This window comes from Pelophylax lessonae, assembly GCF_965119305.1.
Source record: "Pelophylax lessonae genome assembly, chromosome: 7".
NCBI lineage: Eukaryota > Metazoa > Chordata > Amphibia > Anura > Ranidae > Pelophylax > Pelophylax lessonae.
In genome coordinates this window covers 193,463,794-193,472,837 of record NC_138774.1, presented here as the reverse complement: position 1 = coordinate 193,472,837, position 9,044 = coordinate 193,463,794, and the positions used below count along the sequence as shown (strand labels likewise).

General features: G+C 41.5%; 1 protein-coding gene across 1 annotated transcript in view; it reads left to right on the top strand.

Moving 5' to 3' along the window:
- The first annotated feature begins 1,870 nt into the window (after positions 1-1,870).
- The window catches only part of KCND1 (potassium voltage-gated channel subfamily D member 1), a 187,998-nt gene continuing 180,824 nt past the window's right edge, over positions 1,871-9,044 (top strand). The window contains exon 1 of the mRNA XM_082262822.1: positions 1,871-1,993. The gene's annotated coding sequence lies outside the window, so the exon portion shown is untranslated. The remainder of the gene's footprint in view (positions 1,994-9,044) is intronic.

Below are 9,044 nucleotides of genomic sequence, written 5' to 3'. Positions count from 1 at the left end.
GGGGTAAATTCGTGGGGGGGGGGGAGCAGAGTGCCACCTCCCTCCCTGAAATGAGTTTTTGCAGGTTGGGATGTCTGTTAATAGTTTCACCTACTCCCTGTACATTTTTTTTTTTTATTGATGCAGTCCTGAATTTAATACTCTCATCCTATTTACTGTATTATAAATAAAGCAATGAAGTCCTGGGTTTAATACCCTCATCCTATTTATGATATGCAGATCCAGTGCTTGCTGCATTCTTTAATGTAATACTTTCATCCTATTCATGGTATTTAGAGCCAGTGCTGCAGTGCTATGGTTAATACACTCATGCTATTCCCATCTCTATGCAGTTTAGTGGTTAATAATTTCACCTTATTCCCTGTAACTTGCTCCAGTGCTGCATCACATAGGTTAATGCACACTGCCTGTTCCCTGCTGCATGCTTACAGTGGACCCTTTATCTGTTTCCAGTGCTGCAGTGCAGCAGTTAATGCACACTGCCTGTTCCCTGCTGCATGCTTACAGTGGTCCCTTTATCTGTTTCCAATGCTGCAGTGCAGCAATTAAGGCACGCTGCCTGTTCCCTGCTACATGCTTACATTGGTCCCTTTATCTGGACTCTGGAGCCAGTGCTGCAGAGCAGCGGTTAATGCACACTGCCTGTTCCTTGCTGCATGTTTGCATTGGTCCCTTTATCTGGATCCAGTGCTGCAGTGGAGTGGTTATTGCACACTGCCTTTTCCTTGCTGCATGTTTGCATTTGTCCCTTTATCTGGATCCAGTGCTGCAGTGCAGGGGTTAATGCACACTGTCTGTTCCTTGCTGCATGCTTGGAGTGGTCCCTTTATCTGTTTCCAATGCTGCAGTGCAGCAGTTAATGCACACTGCCTGTTCCCTGCTGCATGCTTGCAGTGGTCCCTTTATCTGGCTCCATTGCTGTAGTGCATTGTTAATACTCTTATCCTAGTCCTGGCATCTTAATGCAGTGCAATGGTTAATCTACCCTGCCTGGCCCCTGTTGCATGTCTACAGTGGTCCCTTAGACCTGGCTAAAATGTTGCAGTGCAATAGTTATTACATCCATGCTTTCCTTTCTTGCTTCTCTCTGCAGTGCAGTGGTTAATAATTTTACTCTGTTTTCCTGTAACTGGCTCCAGTGCAATGGTTAGTACACACTGCGTGTCCCTGTTGCATGCCTACAGGAGTCTCTTTATGTGACTCCAGTGCTGGAGTGCAATGCTTAATACACTCAGCCTGTCCCAATTGCATGCCAGCAGTGTTCCCTTTTTCTGGCTCCAGTGCTGCAGTGCAAAGGTTAATACTCTTATCCTATTCCTTTTATCTGGCTCCAGGGCTGCAGTGCAATGGTTAATACACAGTACCTGTCTCCTATTGCATGCCTGCATTAGTCCCTTTTATGTGTCTCCAGTGCTGCAGGGCAATACAATACAGTAATGCTATCCCCTTTGCTTCTCTCTGCAGTGCAGTGGTTAATCATTTCTCCTTGTATGTGTCTGCAGTGAAATGGTTAACCATCTCTGCTTGGCCCCTGTTTCCTGTCTGCTGGGTTCCCTTTATTTGGCTGCAGTGCTGCAGTGCAATAGTTAATGCACTCATGCTCTCTCCCCTTTTGCTTCTCACTGCAGTGCAGTGGCTAATCATTTCATCCTGTAGTGCAATGGTTAATCCCCTGTGCCTGCCTGCCTGCAGGGGTCCCTTTCTGTGCAGTGTAGGGGTTAATACCCCCAGTAGCACTTTGATCCCCCCCCTCCCAGGCTCCAGTGTTGCAGGCAGCCTCTTCCAGGTCCCTCCTCCTGCAGAGCGATTAAGAGATGAGAAGGGAGTGAGTGAGACTGAAGAGAAGGGAGGGGAAGGGATGGGAGGGAGGAGGGAATTCTCCTAATCCCAGCTCTGAGATGAAGGAGAGCAGCCCTGGGGTGACTCCAGCATCTCTGCCACTCCGCTGGACCGGAGATCACCGCACACCTGGACTGCTGCTGAGGACAAGCAGGTAGGGACTTTTACTGGCACAGGGGGGCAAGGCAGGGACTTGTAATGACAGTCTGGGATGCTGAGGCTGACATCTGGACCAGGGACACTGACACAGGGACTGATGGTGCAGAATGAAGCAGGGCAGGCTACTGATGGAGATCGGAGTCCTTTCTATGGACTAATTCAGGGCACACAGGGACTGTTGGATCAGACCTGATATAAAGTGCTGTATTGATTGCTCAGGCTGAATATTGTTAGGGACTGTTTCATAGGGATGGATTGCTGAGAGTTTCCAGGGCAAGTAGAAGGTTAGAAGTTAGCAAGGGCTGCTGCCAGTACAGGGCGATCAGGGGCATAGTGGAGGTGGGCAAGCTGGCACTGTTGATGGGGGACAGATGGGGGATGACAGCTGGAAGCTGATGGGGGGGAAATATGCAACAGTGTCGCAGGGAGCGTTGTCAGTGCGGGATGGTTCGCAGCGTGTGTGTACAGCAAGGCAGGCAATGCCACCGTTTACATCGTGATGTTGTAGTCTTGGTCCCTGAATGTGTAATGCGATGTCCTTCTGCTGATGATGGGTCCGGTATGCTGTGCAGCATGATACTAGAGATAAATGATGACAGATGCCAGGAATCATAGGTGAGCCTAGTAGTAGTGTGAGCAAAAGTGTGCAAGTGTGTCTCTGCATCACATCCATCTGTCACACATTGTGCATGCTGTCTGCTTTTATAATGAGTGAGATGGAGGTGATGTTTAGTATAGGCAAGGTTTAATTCATGTAGATGTAAGCATAACATATTGGATTTCTATAATCGGTATATTTAACATCTATCTATCTATCTATCTATCTATCTATCTATCTATCTATCTATCTATCTATCTATCTATCTATCTAGAAATATACGCATGCAGTATAGAAAATAGATATACTGTGTGTGTGTGTATATATATATATATATATATATATATATATATATATATATATATATATATATATATATACTGTGTGTGAATGTATATATTACTGTGTGTGTGTGTGTATATATATATATCTATATATATATATAGATATATATATATCTATCTATATATATATATATATATATATATATATATATATATATATATATATATGTATATTTATTTACTGTGTGTGTATATATATATATATAGATATACAGAAATTAGTTTACAAATATTGTAAAATGGGCTATTCAGATTATGCAACAAAAGAGATGCTGCGACAACTAACAATAATTACCTATAATGATATAAACTGTCATTTATATTCTGTTCACACATATACAACTAACAGAAACAGTCCCATTAGTCTATGGAGCATACACATTATTGTCCCCATATCACACAGGCTTCAGTCATTTGTGTTTACTATGGGGGGAATACCCAGGGAATCCCACACCAGTCTAGAGAGAACATACAAACCCCATGCAGATACTTTCTGAGACCCTGGTGTTGAAAGGCCAAAGGTACCAAGTCCTATTGTTTACCCAATATTCTTTTACATAGATCACTGATTTTGCCAATGCAAAAAAAAAAAAAAAAGTACAGGGAGAAATCTAAGAAATAGCCAATTGTAACGGAAATTAGAACCCTAAAGAGCTCATACAGATAAAGTGTTGTAGGCAGATTTTTACCCCAGGGTCTAATGCTGCAAAGCAGCAATACTAATCATTAACATGTATACTAGCAGACCCTAATGGGCCATACACACTATAAGATTCTCTGAAGACTTTTTCCTTTAGACTTACCAAAACCATATAATATGAGGTCAAACCTAAACATTTTCAATTTGTATGCAATCTGGCAGGCCCTTGCACTACATAGAAAAGGTAAATCTGAAGGAAATCTAACCGCAAAAGTTGGATAGTGTGTATCCAGCTTAACACTGTGTGGACAAGCCAGTATATAGGCTATCATCCATTCACTGGAATTAGTCTTTAAATCTATGAAAATATGTGTATGTAAAGTTTAGACGTCTCTGCTTGATTGCAGTGAATTTTCTGCAAATCTCTAATTAGTTTAGCTCACTTGCTCATTGGCTTCTTCCTTGTAATGACCCATGTGGTTAGACTGCTGTAAAATCAACTGACCAGAACACAAGGACATTAAGTGTACAGTGCATTCATTTTTCATCTCAAACATATTTTTAGAGGGAGTGACCTTCTCTACATAGAAAAGGGAACACTCTCACCTGCCTATTCACAGACAAGGTCTTCATGGCTTCTAAAAGCACCTGAATGCATTTAGGGCCAGTAAGAAGTCTTACTACTTGTCATTCTTGGTGAGGCACCAGCTGACCCTCTCACCATGGCATTTGCCCAGTCAAGGGGCGACTTATTGTCTATACAGCCTGGGACATTGTGCAACAGCCTTAAAAGCCCACAAATATATTCTTGCCTTCTGAAATTTCAGCTTGTGATTCCTTAAGTCCCCGTGTTATTTATCTAATCCAGTGGTCTTCAAACTGTAGTCCTTGGGGCCAGATATGGCCCTATGTCTGACTTTATCTGGCCCTTGGGGCACTATTTCTCCAACTGACACCTATTATTGGGCACTATTCCTCCTACTGGCAACATCGATGGGACACTATTCTTCCTACCAACAATAATGATGGGGCATTTTCAACTTCCACTGGCCACAGTCTGGCCCCCTAAATCCTGAAGGACAGTAAACCAAAGCTTGGAGACCCTTGATCTAATTAATCCTAGTAGCGTAGTGGAGACTTTTTGATCCAAGGCCCAGGCTGTACATTGAAGTCTCAACCCCTGTCCAAGTCAAGATTAAGACCCACCACTCCCTTTTCTAAGCCCTGCCTCCAGACTATCACCTGTCAAATGGTAGAACATTAGTTGGCGCAAAGAGCTCTGATATTTGACAGTTGAAAGATGGGGTGGGGCTTAGCAACAGAAGAGGGTGGGACTTACTATTCCAAAAAACGCTTGTTATCCTTTATCTGTATGTGGACACTACTTGTAATGATAGTATTCAGTGAATTGATTCCCTTTTTTTCAAATGCCCTTATTTTCTCCACATTTACATGCATATCAAGCTGTCCAAGTGACAGTTAAAGGGTTGAGACAAATTATACCACTTTCATGGTGGTGCTTGCAGCTGTCACCTTTTTACCTATAGTGAAAAATGCTTCCTTCAATTTTATCTAAAACTAGATGTCCACAGGGTGACAATGCAATGATTTCATTGCAGAACAAACAGTGTTGTCACCCTTCTGGAGGAACTTATAACTGGATCTACTGGCAGTATCAAAAGCTAGTAAAACTATGCTACAAGGAGGCATGGATAAACAATAATTGCTGTTTAGTTATTATTGACAGACTGTGATATATAAAGAAAATGACATATGTAATTTTTTTTCTTAACCATAGCTTTAGTTTAATCTTAAAGAGGTTGTAAACTAAAAAAAAAACCTGTAAGAAAAAGGCATAATGAGCTAGTATGCATCGCATACTAGTTCATTATGAAATACTTACCTTAAAACAAAGCCCCCGCAGTGCCACCCGCTCAGCAGTGACACGGCGACACTTTCGGCCATCCTGCTTCCTGGTTCGTGTCCTCCGGCCATCGAAATGGCCGAAAGCGCAATGACATCACTCCCGCGCATGCGTGCAGGAGCCGCTGTTCACAGCACAGGGCTCTGAAGGAACGGCATGGGTGGCGTTTCCTTTAGAGCGCATGCGCCGATGATGTCATCAGCTGCATAAAAAGTAAATAGCTCCTAAATGGTGCAAGTTTAGGAGATATTTACAGTACCTATAGGTAAGCCCTATTATAGGCTTACCTATAGGTACAACTTACAGAGGGGGGTTTACAACCTCTTTAAAACCCACGACAGTAAAATCAGTCTGTATATGCAGTAAAGCATGCTTGTTATACTCACTATGGAACCTAAGAGGTTAACCCTCTGCATTGTGTAAAAAGCTATTTGATCCTGTCTTCTCTGATCCTCCCTTTCTTTTACTGTCCCCAATCTATCTGCTGATACAACATAGTCCTAGAAGGGACTCTGCACATGCTCAGTTTGGTGTGTATTGCTAGAAAGTTTTTTTTTTTTTTTTGGGAGGATGCATGTGATCAGCACAGGGTCAATAAGCACTGTTCAGACAGAGGGTCAGGAGTCCTGCAGCCTCAAAGGACAGTCAGAAGAGAATGAAAACTTATCTTACAAGCTTTAACGAGACAGGGTTGAGACAAATTATACCACTTTCAGGGTGGTGCTTCCAGCTGTCACCTTTTTACCTATGATTTAAAACCTTGTTTCCATAAAAAATAAAATAAAATAACTAGGTGTCCCCAGGGTGACAATGCAGTGATTTCATTGCAGAACAAACAGTGTTGTCACACTTCTGGAGGAAGTTTTAACTGGATCTACTGGCAGGATCAAAAGCTAGTAAAACTATGCTACAAGGAGGCACCGTTAAACAATAATTGTTGTTTAGTTATTATTGACAGACTGTGATATATAAAGAAAACGACATATATGTCATTTTTTTCTTTGACCATAGCTTTAGTTTAATCTTAAAGTGTTACTAAACCCACAACAATAAAATCAATGTGGATATAGTAAAGCATGCTTGTTATACTCAGTGTAGAACCTAAGGTGTTAATCCTCTGCATTGTGAAAAAAAAAGGCTGTTTCATCCTGTCTTCTCTGATCCTCCCCTTCTTTTACTGTCCCACAGAGCCCTAGTAGGGCATTCTGTATATACTCAGTATGGTGTGTATTGCTGGAGAGTTTTTTTGTTTTTTGGGGGGTGCATGTGATCAGCACAGGGCCAATTAGCACTATCCAGACAAAAGGTCAGGGGCAGCCTCAAAGAACAGTCAGAGGAGAATGAAAACTCCTCCTACAAGCTTTAACCAGACACTAATAGAAGTCACAAGACTGCTATATACTGCTGATGAAAAAAGGTATTTAGCAGTTTATATTTACTAAAACTATTGCATTTCCATGTTCTGAGTTCTGTGGGAGACCAGATATAATGAATGCAGGCTCCTGGGTTTTGGAACACTTTAACAGAGGAAATAATTTGAAAACTTAATAATTGCATTTTAGAACCAGCTCAGTTCATGTTAATATAAATCTGTAACTGTTTCCAGCAGCTCTTTTGTATACATAATGTAACTTTTTGCATGTTTGTTTGTTTTTGGATTCCTTTTTATAACCCATCTATTATAAACTAACATAGCTTGTTAGTAAAATACACTTCATTTGTAGACAGATTGTATTAAAACAAAATTGGCCATTGTCTGTTAATCACGCGCATTTATGAGTGGGGAAACAACTTTTTTTTTACTCCTTGAATTCATTTAGATTTGAAGTGCTGTTCGTAGTATTTTCTCGGTAATTAAAGACGTAATTTTTATAAACGGTGCTTATCGACTATTCAGCGCCATTAGCGCAGATAATCAAGGATCCATTGTGCTTAGAGCTGAGCTCTATATGAATGGATGGATAGATCACTGTCAGATTAAGGCTGCTTTGTGCTCTCCTATGTAATCAAATTCTTCAGTAATCAAACTCCTTGGGAAGCCACGTTTAAATAGCTAATAATATATAACCAACAAAACAAAGCAGAACCTTCTCTCTGACTTTATTACAGTGAATATCAAGCTTTTACATCCTAACTGGACGCTAGGAAAATCTTAACTGCTGCTTTGAGCCTCTAAAGCTGACCATGCATGTTAAAATCCGATCCTTAAAGGAGAATTTCTCTTTTGGTGAGGTTGTCCTCAAATAAGTTCCCCAGTCCCTGCAGAAGTCTACTTACCATGGGCCTTGATCCAGCAATCTTGCCACCAACATGGACCCATCTGGCTCTACTTTATTCTACGCATGCCCCATTTATTTTTATATGAATATGATTATATATAATATTTTATATATATACAGTGCCTTGCGAAAGTATTCGGCCCCCTTGAATTTTGTGACCTTTTGCCACAGGCTTCAAACAAAGATATAAAGCTGTAATTTTTTGTGAAGAATCAACAAGTGGGACACAATCATGAAGTGGAACGAAATTTATTGGATATTTCAAACTTTTTTAACAAATAAAAAACTGAAAAATTGGGCGTGCAAAATTATTCAGCCCCCTTAAGTAGCGCCACCTTTTGCTGCGATTACAGCAGTAAGTCGCTTGGGGTATGTCTCTATCAGTTTTGCACATCGAGAGACTGAACTTTTTGCCCATTCCTCCTTGCAAAACAGCTCGAGCTCAGTGAGGTTGGATGGAGAGCGTTTGTGAACAGCAGTTTTCAGTTCTGTCCACAGATTCTCGATTGGATTCAGGTCTGGACTTTGACTTGGCCATTCTAACACCTGGATATGTTTATTTGTGAACCATTCCATTGTAGATTTTGCTTTATGTTTTGGATCATTGTCCGTCCCAGTCTCAGGTCTTTTGCAGACTCCATCAGGTTTTCTTCCAGAATGGTCCTGTATTTGGCTCCATCCATCTTCCCATCAATTTTAACCATCTTCCCTGTCCCTGCTGAAGAAAAGCAGGCCCAAACCATGATGCTGCCACCACCATGTTTTACAGTGGGGATGGTGTGTTCAGGGTGATGAGCTGTGTTGCTTTTTACGCCAAACATAACGTTTTGCATTGTTGCCAAAAAGTTTGATTTTTGGTTTCATCTGACCAGAGCACCTTCTTCCACATGTTTGGTGTGTCTCCCAGGTGGCTTGTGGCAAACTTTAAACAACACTTTTTATGGATATCTTTAAGAAATGACTTTCTTCTTGCCACTCTTCCATAAAGGCCAGATTTGTGCAGTATACGACTGATTGTTGTCCTATGGACAGAGTCTCCCACCTCAGCTGTAGATCTCTGCAGTTCATCCAGAGTGATCATGGGCCTCTTGGCTGCATCTCTGATCAGTCTTCTCCTTGTATGAGCTGAAAGTTTAGAGGGACGGCCAGGTCTTCGTAGATTTGCAGTGGTCTGATACTCCTTCCATTTCAATATTATCGCTTGCACAGTGCTCCTTGGGATGTTTAAAGCTTGGGAAATCTTTTTGTATCCAAATCCGGC